The sequence below is a fragment of the Pteropus alecto genome, unplaced genomic scaffold (assembly GCF_000325575.1).
Source record: "Pteropus alecto unplaced genomic scaffold, ASM32557v1 scaffold155, whole genome shotgun sequence".
NCBI classification, from domain to species: Eukaryota; Metazoa; Chordata; class Mammalia; order Chiroptera; family Pteropodidae; genus Pteropus; species Pteropus alecto.
The window spans coordinates 2,630,527-2,646,067 of record NW_006438113.1 but is presented as its reverse complement, the minus strand read 5'-3'; the positions used below and the strand labels follow the sequence as shown (position 1 = coordinate 2,646,067).

At 36.4% G+C, this 15,541-nt stretch overlaps 1 protein-coding gene across 12 annotated transcripts in view; it reads left to right on the top strand.

Annotated features, from left to right (window-relative positions):
• Positions 1-15,541, top strand: part of CCSER2 (coiled-coil serine rich protein 2) — a 170,424-nt gene continuing 154,883 nt past the window's right edge. For 8 of the 12 annotated variants that reach the window (XR_003047383.1, XM_025049343.1, XM_015592268.2 and 5 more), the window contains exons 1-2: positions 1-87; positions 3,148-3,183. The gene's annotated coding sequence lies outside the window, so the exon portion shown is untranslated. Of the gene's footprint in view, positions 88-753; positions 871-3,147; positions 3,184-4,808; positions 4,906-4,926; positions 5,080-15,541 lie in introns of those variants that run through there. The other 4 variants (XM_015592269.2, XM_015592271.2, XM_006915455.3 and 1 more) reach the window with 4 other exon arrangements.

Below are 15,541 nucleotides of genomic sequence, written 5' to 3'. Positions count from 1 at the left end.
TCGCCTCACCAGCGGTCTTCGGGTCCGTAGGTCGCTGAGCGAGCCGCAGCTGGGCCGCGGCAGAGGAGACAGCGCAACCTCCGCAGGGTGAGAGTGTGGCTCCGGGCGGGGGTTGGCGGGGGAGCCCAGGCCGGTGTCGGGGTGGGGCGAGCCTCTGCGACAGCCCTGGCTGGGGGCGCGGTCTGGTTACTCAGGTCCAGGCGCCCAGGTTAAGACAGTAGCGCCCTTCGGCCTCTTGCCGGTGGGGTGACCCTCTCGAGCCCCCCGCGAGACGCTTCAGGCGAGACAGGCTTGAAGCTGGGATGCTGGACGCCCCCCACCCTCAGGCCCGCAGACCGTGGCTGGCGCGCCGGGGTCTTCGGTGTCTGGGGCTACCGCCTTTTTCTCAGGGGAAATCTGGGCGAGGCTGAGATGCTCAGTGACTTCAGAGTCAGGATGCTGTGAGGGTTGATAGGGGAAAGTACCGGGGTGCCCCAATGACAGGTTTTTTTTAATGTTTTTATTTTTATTTTTTTAATTACTGGGCCAAAACAAAGACACACCCTAAAACACATCCTGAGATGAAACTTTGGACCACGCAGTTCAGGTGCTTCTCTATCTCACCTTTTTAGAAGTCTGCTATGTATACATATAGATAAATATAATACACCGCCTTTTTATTGTGAGAGTAGAAGGAGGAATGACCGCTTTGAGATAGTCGTTGATGGCTAAACTTGAGTTCGAATTTCAGTAATTGCAAATTCATCTTTGTAGGCTACCCAGCCAATTAGGCTTGCTGTTCCAAGACTAGGCCTTTTAGCAGTGTGGAAATGACTGATGCAGAGACTCTTAGTGGCCCTAGACTGGCATGTGGATGTTTCACTACCATAGGTGAGATAAATTGAGTTTTAGACTTCTCACAATAGCCATTTGAAAAGACATTCTTTTTCTTCTTTTTTCCTGAGCATTAAAATATAATGGAACCTATTTAGCCACTAAAAATTTTTTCTTACAGACCAGTTTAAAGAGTTTAGTGGTGGTGACAGTTCTTTAACCAAAAACATTTTAAATACTTTCGTTTTGCAAAAGATAGGCACAAAACATGTCTTATCTGAAATCAATATATGATGAGGATTTAAACATTTCTGAATATTTTGCCTAAAGTCAGTTTTCTTCTCTTAATTATAGCTCTTTAGTATTTTGTTGTTTTCTTTAGTGTTCACAACAATATTGATGTAAAATAATCTTTAGGTAGGGAAAAAAAACCACTTTCTTGAATCTTAGCTGTAATTCAAACTGTTTTACTTCAGTATTGTGTTAATATGCCATAGTAAGGAACTGCTAGAAGCCATACTGAAATCATGAACTCTGCATTTAAAAAACAAAATAAAACAGAACAAAACACAATTTTACCTTTCTACATCTATACCTGCACTTTTTTGTTTATTGCCTTGACTCAGCTTTTTTGTTATGGTGGAAGAAGGGGACTTTGATTCTATGATTAAAAGTTTGTCAGTGACTCTCCATAATCTATTTGATAAAAGTCCAAGTCCTTCACATTTCTGGTACTTGTGTACATTTCTAATTTCATCTTCTGCCATTTTGCCTTCTCTCTCTATACAAAGACTACTTAGATGTCTGTGAAGATGACATCTTCCTTTGTGGTTTTACAGTGTACCCTCTGTTGAGAATTCTTCTCAAACTGGTAAACAGCTTGCCTTGCAAGACCTAACCAAAATATCACGTCTGAATCTTGTTCAGACATTTTATCCTGCTACTCTTGACTGAACCAATAGTACATTGTACATTATGCAGTTAGCATTTGTCAATTGGTAGTTAATGATTTGTTTATATGTCTGTCTCCATCAGACTTTTGAGCTTCTTAACGGAAGAGACCTTTGCAACTCCAGCACATACTGTTGTGTGGCACGGGTGCTCAAAAACTATTTATTGAATAAATTTTTGAGGAATGCTCTCATTTTGATTATAGCTTTAAGATTGGCAACATGTTATTAATTACCTCTTTGAATATCAGAAAATTTAGAAAAGATGAATGCACAAACGAGGTACTTTTAAATTCCAAGAATGAAGTCAAAATTATTGTTGCTGGTTAGAAGTGAAACCTTAGTTATGACAAGAAACCAGGGTGTTTTAATGCAAGAAGAAAAGAGCATGGCCAGTAAGGACTGCTGTTTCTTTGATCTTATGACTTTGAGGCAAGGTAGTTTGCCCAAGGTTATACAGGTAGAAAGGAACAGAGCTGGCATACAGTCCAGATCTTTTGACCAGTATTTTACCTTTGCACCCAGTTTTCTAATTCTAAGTCCTAATAATTGTTTGACAATCTGAATGGGGGGCTTTTGAGAGGCTTAGGCATATATTGGTAAAGGGAGTCTATTAATAGAATATTGAACTTGGAAGAACAGATTATTTGTTTCTGCTTTTAAAATTTTACCCATTAAACAGCTAAAGCTGGCAGGTTATTAGAGTGGCCTGTATCTCACATCTGACTTCATGCTTGTGTATTTTTTATTACTCCATGGTGCGTTGGAAAGTTGACAGTTTTCAGAGGGAGAGCAAATCTGCTTGCTGTCGAATACTTAGGTGCCACTCCTAGGGGCTTAGAGCCCTTGAGTAGCTGAGAAACATGATAATTCATTTGGGGATATAGGAGAAACCTAAGCTTTACCATTCTGTTTGGTCGGATAGTTTTTAACCTCAGTGCTTGGAGCCCCCTCTCCAAATGCCCCATAACAAGTGGCTTCTGCTCACCATATGGAGATCCCACATACATTTACATTTTGATGGTAAAATGAGATTTTAATTTAACAGGGTTACAGCTGGCTAATGGCATGGCTAAAGTTACATGTGTGGCTAGTTTGTATGTGACATGAGCCTATGTTGTTACTCAATGTAATAAGTTTTTTGGGGAAAAATTGATAATCGTGTACTTACTGTGGTGGGCCTGATTATGATTTTATACTATAATTAAAGTATAAATGTAATGTTTAATATTTGCTTTCATAGTTGTTTTTGTACATTTAAATTATTATACAGCGTTACAAGTTGAGTTGCTTATTTTTAATAATTGGACATCTAAGTTGCCTCCTCTTTTGCAAGTAATGCAGTTAATAAATAGCTGTCCTTCATTTTGCTTCTTTCCTTTAGGCTAAAGTCCCAGGAAGGAGATCACAAAGTTAAAGGGTATGAAGGTTTTTGACATTTTCGAAATACATTGCCAAATTTATTTCTGAAAGATTATATTGATTTACACTGCCTTCTGCAGTTTGGTTTACCAGTTTTATTATACTTTTATAGGCTTTTGTTTTTGAAAATTTGTTTTTTAAAAATGTATATAAGGGTACCTGCTGTCTAACATCACTATCTACAATAGGAAAGCAAATGCACTATTTTCCTAGTTTTATTTTCTCCTTTGTGTGATTTGTCCTTTGTGCATAAATTTACTGGAATCTTCTCACTAATTTTTATTAGCGCTTAACATCATAAATATGTTAATATCTTGAAATATGTTCTGATCTTTTTTGTTATTTTTATTGTAGACTTTGTAGTTTTATTTTTTATTTTTTTAATTAATTTTTTTAATTGAAGACATGATTTTAATTAAAAATTTTCCCCATCTACTTCTCCTCTCTTTCTTCCCTGCTACCCTCTGCTGACTTCATAATTTTTAAAATTATTAAAATCATTGACTTTTAAACAAAATTTTGTGAGTTCATCTTTTGTTTGTGAGATCTGAATAACTGTGTGTCCACTATCTGAGGCACATTTTTATTAGGCTTCTAGAATTTGTTTTGTTATATGTATATATCTTCAGCAAATTACATATGCATTTGAGATTGAATTTAATTTATGTGTATTTTATACTATAGAGAATCACATTCTTATAAATATCTGAGTTTCCACTGGTAAACTGCTGCTGTTTTTCTTCCCAAATTTGAAGAAGAAACAAAACAAAACATAATCTAGTTATTTTTTTAAGTAAATGGGTACTTGGTTTGTTTTTTTTTAAATAAATTATAGTAAATTCAGACAAACCAAAATTTTCATGAAAGCAATATTTTAGCTAGTTGGAGTTTTTGTTAGTTCAGGATTAACCAGAAGGCCATTTCTGATTTGACTCTTCCCGTTAATCATTCTAAAATATGTGAAAGTAAGACTTTGATTGTCTGATTCCTTTGGGGAGTGAGTCATTTTACATAGATGAGATATCCCAGGGTAATAGTTAATATTGATTGAGTGCTGGATACTGTGCTGTTATTTGGCATGGAGTTTCTTACTTAATCCTTCTAACAACCGCAGGAGAGGTAGGTTCTTTATGTATTTTTATTTTGCAGGTGAGAAAACTTAGAGAAGTAAAGTGACCTGCCAAAGGTAGCAGCTAAAAAGCAGTGGAACTGGAACTTAGTCTGCTTACTTTTTAAGGACTCTATTTGAAAAGTGTATTTTATCTTGTTTTTTTTTTCTGCTAAGGTTTTGAATTTTATCTCTTAGGCATTGGAATGATATTAGGTGCTTTAAAGCAGGGAGATTATATGGTATGTTATATCTTTTAGGGAGATGGCTGATGTGGCAATGTGAAAACATATTGAATTGTATTTCTGATAAGAAGTGGTTGAAACAAGTCACATGAGAAACAAAGCCTGAACTGCAAGGTGCATTTGGAGATCAGGGGATATAATGGAAAGATACAGGACTTAGTAACTGACTTAAAAGAAAGTGGGAAGCTGGAGTGTTGATTTGGAAGATATCGAATGGGGTAATGACAGATGAATATGCGCTCATAGTACTTTGTTATATGTCTTTCATAGCATTGGCTGTGGTGTATTGCACCTAGTTCAGCGACACATCTACCTCCCCCACTGGATTATGTGCTTGTCAAGGATGGGACTGAGTAGAAGGCGTGAGGTAATACAGGAAGAGGGCAAGAGACTGAACTGCCTGTGGGAAACATCGGATCACCAAAATCAAAGAATGCATGGAGGAAGAGGAGCTCTAGAAAATGACAGCTGTCAAGGACTAGGGGGAGAGCCACCTGCATCAGGGGAAGAATATTAAGGAGAGGGCAGTATTAGCACAGAAGTAAGCACAGAATGCCACACTTCAGGCTACAAACAGTTCTGATTGGTGTGGCCTAATGTATTATGATGATGGGCAGTGGTTGTACAGAATTGAGTTGTCTTTCCTTTGTTACAGACTGCCCTGCCTCCACCTGCCAGTACCTTTCTCATTCACCACCTGCCTCTTTTAGCCTCTAACATCTGCTTGCTATGGGTACTGATGCTGGGGCTTGACTCAGCCTAATAAGAGCAACCAATCAGAACCCTCATTTCTTTTAAAGTGAATTGACCAATCAGGGTATGTTGGGTGTAATCTCTGAGTTTTCAGTTCTTCTCTGCTAAATTGATTGCTTTTGAATGCCCCCAGAATTTCTTCTCTGACTTCAAGACTTCTAATTGGTTATTTTGAGATTTGGCGCCACTGGGAAGCCAGGGGATTCTTAAAGGCTGGGTCCGTGAAAGCTGAAATTTTCACCTGTTTACTTTTCCATGTTAATCAATAGATGAGTTTAAATATGGTTGGGTCATCTTTGAGGATTGTTGATTTTAACAATGCCCCAGGATCATCATTTCAAATAATTAAGAATTTCTGTTCTCTTTGTATAATTCTATAGTTATCTAAGGTGTGTGGGCTTGTTTTAAGTTTTCTTGGTCAGTTCCTAACTTCATATGTCTGTTTTTCAAAGAGTCACTTAGAAAAGGAATTTGTGCTTGATTTCTAATGCTACTATTTTCTACAGAGCATCCTTACCCTTCACTCTGCCTTCTCCTTCCCAGTTTTCATCTGCTCAGTTTTTGTACTTGGTAAGTACAATGGGAAAGAAAAAGAAAAGAAAGTGAATAATTACTCCTCTTCTCCCTTTCTTTTCATATTTGTCACCACCCTCTTCTCCCTAACCACTGCTCCCAGCTATACAGTTTGGCATGGCCTCGTGCCCCATATCTTTAGTTTCATGTGTGGGAATGGAAGATGTAATACAGCTCTTTAGCTGAGGAATGCTGGATATCTCAGGGTTTTGGTTCTTCTGTGATCTCTGTTGTGGTGTCTGTTTTGGTGTTTGGTATTGAAAGATCCAGGTGACGTATCTTAGTATGTTCAATCCCTGGCAATCTACCTCTGTTTATAATGCAAAAAATCTAGGTCCTGTTTCTTTAAATTCACTCTGTCTCTGTCTCATATCTCTACCCCCGTACCAAGATATCAGAATCTTTGATGCCTGAGCCCTTAGCGAATACCCTAGGGACAACAAAGATAGCAGATACCAGAAGGTACTTTGCATTGTTGTTGTCATCTTATTAATGATATTTGGTTGCAGCTTGAGTGCTTTGGGGAAATTTGAGAGCTTTCTCTGACCATTATGTCTTGGCAGCCAATGTTAGGGCTGGGAGTTACAATTTTTTCTGAAGATCATAGCTTAGAAAAGCAGGAACTCTTCCTAATAGCTATTTTAGTGTATAGAATGGGTCTGATGGTATTTTGGTCTGAGTTGGTAGGCTAGCTTACAGGAAACATATCCAGGTGATATTTCTTTACCAGGGAATGGGGAGGCAGGGATGGCCTTTTCTTTAATTCTTCCTTTTATTTTTATTTAAAATTTTTTCTCAAGTTTATTTTCTTCATTTTAAGATAGTCTGGACTTGTCAACCCTTATTTATTATTGGCATCAGCTAGATTTTAGACTGCCGTTTTTGTGGCCACTCTTGCCATCAGCGTCTTTCTAGGATTTTAGTTACATGCTGTAAATTTCCTCAACCCAGGCTTTGAGGTGAGATACTGAGCCTGGAGTTTCCTTATTCTTGTCATCCATCCATTCATGAAATACCCAGTGAGCACTTGCTAGTAATAGTGCACTGAGGAAAACATATTTTCTACCCTGTGAAACTTACATTAGAATGACAGCATATAGGAAATAAATATATGTATAACATGTTGGCAGTTGTAGTGCTGTGGAGAGAAACAAAGCAGAATAAGGTGGAAAGATAATGTGAGGGGGATGCTGCTGTTTTATATAAGATGGTCAGAGAGGGCTGTAGTGATGAATGGTATTTGAGGAGATAATGTGGAAGAAGTGAAATTGTCATCTAATCTGCACACGTATTAGGGAAGAAAGCATTTGAAGAAGATAGAGCAAGACTACAAATGTCTTTTTTGAGGAGTGGTAAGTAGCTAAGTGGTGGCATTGAGGGAAGTGATTGGTGGAAGATGAGTGGAGGTGGAGCATGGGGGAATGGGAGAAGGGCACATAATAGATTATATATGTTATAGGCCAGTAGGAGTTTGGCTTTTACCCTGAAGGTGGGAAGCCATTTATATGTTTTGGGTTTTAAATAGACCTCTCAGTTACTATTTAGAAAATGTCAGAAGCAGAGCATAATGAAATCTTTTAGCATGCTCCAGCATTAATCCTGAGTGGGTGATTTTAGGTAAAGATTGGGAGAAGTGCTCACATTCTGTAGACATTTAGAAGGCAGAGCCAACAGAATTTGATGGTGGATTGGATATGGGTTGTGGGTTTTGGCTGGAAGACTGGAGTTTCCATTTATTGAGATGGGGAAGCTGTAGGATAAGCAGATTTTTAGGAGGAAACAATTTCAGTTTGGGACATGTTAAGATAGCAGTCCAAATAGAGATATTGTCTAGGCAGCTGGGTATACATGAGTCTGCAGTTCAGGGCAGAGGTCTGGGCTGGAGATATAAATTTCCAGCCTTAGGCATAGAGATTTTAGAATGGGTTAAGTTAGTTTGGGGATTGAGTGTGGCTGGAGAAATCCAAAGACTTTGCCTTGGGATTCTGTAATTTTTTTGGGGAGGAGGGGACAGGGAGAAGGGAGAGTTAGAGCTAAAGCTAGCAAAGAAGACTAAGAAGCACCCCAGTGATGGAGGAGGAGAATTAACAGTGATTGAAGCCAAGTGAAATGTTTTAAGGAGGAAGAAAGTTAACAGTTGCATCAGATGCTATTACGTCAAGGACTAAAATATGACTGTTAGATTAACAATCTGAAAATCATTGGTAATTTTAACAAGTTCCTGGTGGAGTGGAGGAGCTGAAATTTGATTGGGGGTAGGTTTAAGAAATAATTGTAGGAGAGGAATAGAAGACAGCCAGTCCTTTTAAGGAGTTTGCTATAAGTTGAAGCTGAGAAAAACAGAGTGATAGCTGGAGGGAATGTGAAGTCAAGGAATTTTTATTTTATTTTTTTAAAGATGAGCGCTTTTCTAGTATATTTGTATAAATAGAAAATATTTGTACTGTTGGAATGATCTGAGGGAGAGAGAAAAATGACAAGAACCGCTTCTTTGAAAAAGAAATTGGTTTTATCCTAATCCGTGTACCCAAGATCTATCATTATCATATATATGTCCTTATATATTAACCTATTTCCTTCAAGTGACGATGTTGGCTAGTGGGGAGAGATATTAAAGAACATCTCCTCCGCTCAATTTGGTTAATTTTCATCTGTTCAAAACTGTAGTTTTTATATGTGGGTAACACGTTTTTTATGAATTATTAGGAAGTGGGTTAAATGGTGGTTTTTTTTTGCTAACCTATTTTTCTCTGGTAACTTTTACCTGTTTATTATCCTCAGCAGTTTTGCATAGTGCTTGCCACGTGGTAGGTTATAATTTTTGATTTTGTAATCTCTGATATTGTAGTTTTACTATAAGTACCTTTTTAAAAAAAATTATTAAAAAATACTTTTTAATTGAACTATAAATGCAGTACTTTCAAGGGGAAAATTTGATGGCTACTCTTTTTCCTTTTTTTCTAATGTACCTGGCCACACTTTTACTGTAATTGCTTCTGATAATTGAATTGCTATTTGAGATGAGTTCAGAAACTTATGTTGAAAGCTTGTATTACAGTTACAGCACTTTATGTACCTCTTTCTGTGGTTTGAGTAAGTAGTTGTCAATATTTAGTGCTGGAGCATCACTTTAGTTGTTTCTTAATCTTCTTCATTGGTCTTCCTTCAGATTTTCTTCCTTTAGCCACTGATGCACGCTACAGACTTTGGATTTCTGAAACACAGATCTGATCAGGTCGTATTATTGCTTAAAAATCTTCTGTGGCTCTCTGTTGTCTACGGAAATTAATTTGCTCTCTTTTGCTTTTGGCCTACCTCTTGCCTATACTTGCCTTCGGGAATCTGGAGTGCTCCCTAGATGGTTCTAATGTACATCTCATGTTTCTTACCAAAGGACCACAGGATAATGGTCAAATTCTTTATCAGTGTACAGAAAGTCTTCCATGAACTTCTGACCCTCACCTTCTGTCATGATTCCATGAAGATGAGTAACTCTTTAACATCTCTATGCTTTTGCACATACTATTCCTTTTTTTCAGAATACCATCAACTTCTTAGCTATCTTGTTAAAACAATTCATCTTATGAAAAGCTCAATATAGATGTCTCATTTTCTAGGAAAGCTATTAGGCATATTTTATGATGATTCCTGTACCTATCTTCCATTATATTCTCTGTTCTCTGTGTTCTTATCACATTTGCAGTTATTGTAGTATTTGCTTTATTTTCTTCTATTTGGTTTTGTGATTAGTCCTGCTTACCCCAATACAAACATATAATCACTCAATTCATTTTTGTTGAATGAGTAATTGAGTAAAGCAAAAAATTACTCAACATTGACCTAGTTTTGATTGATCCATTTAATTGGGCTTTTACATCAATTTAATTTGTACAGAATATACAAATGAGCAATTCAGATGGCATGCTTACAGACAATCATAACCCATAGTGTCTTAGGAAATTAACATTTTATTAAACATTTGTTATTATGAGCAAATAATGAGGTTTATTGATGATTTCATTGTATATCTCAAGTCTCTATTTTTGTCTAAATATCTGAATATTTTTTCTTCTGTGGTTTTATTATTTTCTCTGGTATTTCTATTTGGATGTTGGACTTAGATACTCTCCACCCTAAACATGTCTTGAACTCGTTCCCTAAACTTGATCATGAGTTCTCTTTTAGTGCTTTCTATATCACTCTCTTGTAAGTTACTTAGGTTCTTCTGCAGTATCTTTGTGTCACTTCTATGTCTTATTACTGAGTTCTATTATAATTCAACAAATATTTTTTGGCCAATACTTGTGTTCCTGATTTGTTAGTACTAATGATGAAAGGCTGAATAAGAGAGGGTCCCAATCCACAAATGATTATGATACAATGTGATAAGTATAATACTATAGTAATAGTGGACGATCTAGGGCACCCTAGGAGTAGAGAATATCTCTTTGTATCGCTTAATTCTTACTTTGGCTGCTGCCAACCTCTTTCAGGCCCTCGTTACTATACTTAGATAATTTTAGGATACTTAATAGCTTGCCCTGCCTTCTCTTGTCATTCCAGTTCATCATGGACACTGTCACCAGAGTAGTTGTCTTAAAAAGACAAAAAAAGCTATATATCTTTGATCTTCCTGCTTACAGAATAAAGTCCAAAACAGAATAAAATCAGGAATGCAAAGCCTTTGGCCTAGGCTTCTTTCTTGTCTTCTGCTATATGAACTTTCCATTCTAGTGAAACTCTTCTACATTCTGTTCTAAACACACTTCACACTTTTCCTTTTTTTGTCTTCTTTATTTGAGCCATTCCCCCTTTCAGCAATGTTTTTACTCTTGCTTCCTCTACTTACTGGAATTGTATCTATCCTTGGATTAGTTCCTGATTGGTAAATCCATTCTGAACCTTTTATATGATCATGACCATATTCTTAACACTCTCTCTTCCGTTGTCTTCGTGACTTCACTCTCTTCTGTTTCTCTTTCTCAACATATTCTTTTCCACTGTTTTTACTGACTCCTATTCCTTAACATTCATGTTTCCTGGAGTTTCAGGCTAACCTCTTTTTGTCTTTATTCTGTTGTGCTTTTGTGAATATATATTGTTTTTCATTATCACCTTTTTGTGTTTGTTTCCTCAGCCTGTTTTCGTCTTAAGTACTTCAGTCCTTAGGTTTGCTCATTAGAATGCCCATCTGATTGCCCAGTAGAAAACCTGAAACTTAGAACATCAAAAATTAAGCGCATGGTCTTTTCCAGACCCATGAATTCACCTCATTTTTTTTCTTGATTAATGATGCTGCCAGTCACTCAGTTACCCAAATTATAAACCCAGGAATCATCTTGGCTTCTATTCTCCTATGCCACATTTTCCATTAGCTGTCAAGACCTGTTGATGGAGCTGTTTCCTCTCCATTTCCTTTACTGTTTCCTTGACCCAGGCTCTAATATCCTTAGTAGACCATTGGAAAAAGCCCCTTTAAAGTAAGTCTTTTGCCTGGTCCTGGATATTCTATGGGAAATGCATGTTGGTTATATTCTGTAGAAATGCCAAAGGCAAAATAGTTTTGGGCCTGCCACACAAGAATAGAGCTTGAATCATAGACTAATCCTTGTGTATCTATTAAAGGTCAATTTCCTAAATATTTTTATTAAATGACATTATTAGGAAATAGTTTATACTTTTTACAAGAAATTGCCTAAGGATTAAGAATATGATTTATAAAGATTAGAAGGGAAAAGCAAGAAAAATATATAGGAACAGAAGTCTGTCTGGGATAAGTGCCAGAAATGATCTTACAGGACATTTTCTTAATGAGCTAGAAAAGAGATTAAAAGTTTGAAAGTGACCCTTGGAGTTTCGTGTCCAAATGCCAGTTAAAAGCAGTTAACTACAGGAAGATCTTGAGACTGAATAGACAAAAATAAGAGCTTTAGTGTGAGGAATTGTAAGCTGATATATTTGAGTAGTGCTTTGAAGAGATGCTGTTTAACTGTCAGTTAATACCCAGACTCCTGGTACCATTATGCATGTTCCTGGAAGATGCTGGCCTGCTGTGCCAATGCTACATTATGTGGTAACATAATCAGTGTATGTAACATAATCATCTAATATGTTTTGTAAGCACAAGCCATTTAGTATAAAATCATTATTTTCTGAACCCAGATATAGCCATAGAAGTGCTCTTAGTTTCTTGAGCTTTTTCTTGGTTTTCAGACAGTAGATTTTAGATAGAATTTGTCTTGCTTGTAACATTTTAAAACTTTGCAGAATAAAGTACTTTAAAACTTGAGTTTCTTATATTCTAAATGATTTAACACATTTCAAAATAATTAAATTTTATTTATTGTGAATATTTTCCAAAAATATTAAGTGTTTATATTAGCTTTTGCTGTTGACTATATTGATTTTATTCATTTTCTGATGAATTTAGAGTTTATGAGGCTGGCACTAGATTCTCACTTGAAAGTTTCCTTGGAAGATCTATTCGAACATTCTGTATGGCACTATTTTGAAATTGAGATTGGAGTATATCATTTCAGTTATATTGTTCTGCCTAGAGCTCCCCTGTGGTGGAGGAGGTGAGAAAGAGAAAAAAACCTTCATAGGGAGTTCACAAGGTGGACCAAGGTAGATGAGTGGCATTTTGAGCCTAGGGAGTAGCATGCGGTCTGGTAAAGAGTCCTGAAAGATCGTATTCTCTGGTCACAGATCCTTGGGTGGTTTGGTGTGAGTAGAAGGCAGAGTTTGTTGGGTTAATGGTGAGAAAGAGCAGCTGCAAAGGAATACCAAAGCCAATTTTAAAGGCATTTGTAATGTTAGCTGCATTCGCTTACTATCTGTGTGTCTATGGACAGATTGTGATTTCTCCAAGTTTTAATTTCCTTAAATCTGAAAACTAAGAATAATAAAAATATCTACACTTTAGGATCGCTGTTGAATTTAAATGTGGTAATCTAGGTTCCTGGCACATAACTACTCAACGGCTATCTGCTGTTGTTAGTACTGTTATATGGCGTTTGTTCTTTGGAGAGCCGCTGAAGGATTATAAATTGAAGAGTGACATGATCAGATTTATAATTTCGATTATTAACTCTGGGAAAAGTATAAAGGATGGATTGAAGGGGAAGAAACAGAAGGTAGGGAATTAAGGACACATGTTAGAATACTGGCTAGAGATGGTAAGATTCTAGACTAAAAAATAAGGTAGTGTTAGAGAAGACAGGATGGATTTCAGAATTATTACAAATTGACATGCACATTTATTTCATGAGTTAGGGAGACCTAAAGGGAACTAGGAGAATAGACAGCAAGAATGTGTAAATAAAGTACCCAGCTAAGCAGGAACATTGTATACTTCTGTTCAGAATAGGAGAGGGCTAAAGAGGGTGGTTAGAGGAATATGCTCATTATTACTAAGGATCTAATGGCTAAGTTGGGCTGCCTGCCGTTCTGCAGATGAGATGTGCAGCATTTGGGCAAACTCTAGTTGAGTTCAGAGCAGTAACTTTGGGCAGCACATAGATTAAGTGCCAAGTATCTGGGAGCTGTCATTGAGTCAGGAGAGAAACGGTCATAAACCACAAGTAGACTTGTGCTGAGTATGAAATGGAGAAAGAGCTATTTCTTAAGGGGCTAGAACAACAAGCTGACAGTGATGCGTTTTATTTGGATTTGAATTTCTGGGGTTCTGCCCTTTCTACGTGCTAAGAATATCAGATCCTACTAGGGATTTACCGAAGTTTTGTTAATCTTGCAAGCTCAGAAGTGTCCTTTAAGCATCTGGTATTTTAAGATTTGATAGCATTACCATATAATCATTTTCAGCAAAGATGCTTTTCGACTTTATAGTTTTGTTTTTGCAGTACTTTATGTATATTCTCATTTAATCATATTCTCTTTGGCAAGTTTAATTGTAACATTTGAAAAACTCTCACAATAAAATGATTAGTTTTTAATTGGTTTACTAAGTCGAATATTCTTACCTTACATAATTTTACTTAAAGACTCTTTGAAAATAGAGAGCAAAGTTCTGTCTAGAATATTATGACGTGTATTTTCTTGTCAATGAAGTGTTCCTTGTGTTGTAATGACCAGTTGCTAGTATAGGTTAAATATAAATGTACTTTGATTTGAAGGTGTGGTTGATTCTCAGGCCTCAGCCTGATACCTTTTGACTTTTTATCAATTATATTTTATAAAATTATAATTATTTGTGTTATGGAGGTAAACACAATTTTGGGATTTTGCATATTTATTGGCATTTCCAGTTCTTTATCAGCAACCTCTAGATGTTTTGTCTCCTTTGATATGGAATTAGAGTAAGACATATACTGCTACGTTAAAACCTTTTAGTAGAACTGCAGTTATAAAATATTTAGATTTTTTTTCAGTAACTTTTCGTCACTCACTAGCGTTTATTAACTATCTTTTCTACATATTATGATAGTCTTTAGGAATTTAAAAAATCAAATATGTCGTAGTCTCTTGTTCTCGAATTGCTCCCAGGTAAGGGAGCACATAGGAGGAGTACTTAACTGAGGCAGATGTCACACAAGCTTGCTAATTCTACAGTGAGATTTATTGTTATATATTACATGAAAAGAGAAAATATAAAATCAAAGAGCTGTCATCTAGCAGCCTGATATAGATCAGGACATAGGACACAGTACATTCAAGGGAACAGAGATATAGACATTGTACATTCATGTGAGATTGCAAATTGCAAGAAGTCTGTTGTTATAACTATCTCTTGTCATGCCATCTGTATAGAGCAATTGTATATGCTTCTTGTTTCCCTAATGGGGACACTGCTCTGGGTAACAGAAACGACAAGATGACTAGTTGTGGGGAAATACATATGAGATGGATTGAAAAGAATTCAAGATAGCATAAATAAGAGAAGTCCAAAACTGACTTTTTAAATATATATATGTTTTTAAATATAAAAATAATTTCATAGTCAGAAAAGTTATAAGAATAAGAATAGTACAAACAATATCTGAATAGCTTTATTCAGATTCACGTGTTGCTAATATTTTATGCCATTCGCTCTCTATCTTGCATATGTACATGTATAGGCTTATGCATATGTCTATATATGTATCCATGGTCTCGGTGTCTCTCTCCCTTCCTCCCTCCTTCCCTCCCTTACACACGCACACATGCCAAGCATTTGAGAATAAGTTGCATACATCATGACACTTTACCCCTAAATATATACTTTCATATGTATTTTCTAAGAATATGGATTTTTTTTTAATGTAACCACTGTACAGTTATGGACTTGACTAAATTTAACATTGATGCAATAATTTAATTTACGATTTGTATTCAATTTTTTTTTTTCAATTGACCAAGTTTCCTTTACCCTTTCCACAGACTGCCTTTTAAAGAGCAGAGTCAATCATGAGATATTTTGGTAGAAATTTTGTATTAATGATCCAAAAAAAATCATGGAGACTTAAAGTTGGATTCTCCTTATACTTCATATCTGTGTCTTCCCCAGTCTTTCCATCTAAGAAAATGGTAGCACCATTTGATTAGTTTTTCAGGCCAAAAACCTGAAAGTCATTCTTGATTTCTGTCTTTCCCTTTTCCCTCATCTCTTGCATTTAACCTATCACTAAGAGCTGTAGCTCCTATCTTCCCCCATGCATCTTGAATTCTTCTATTCCTTT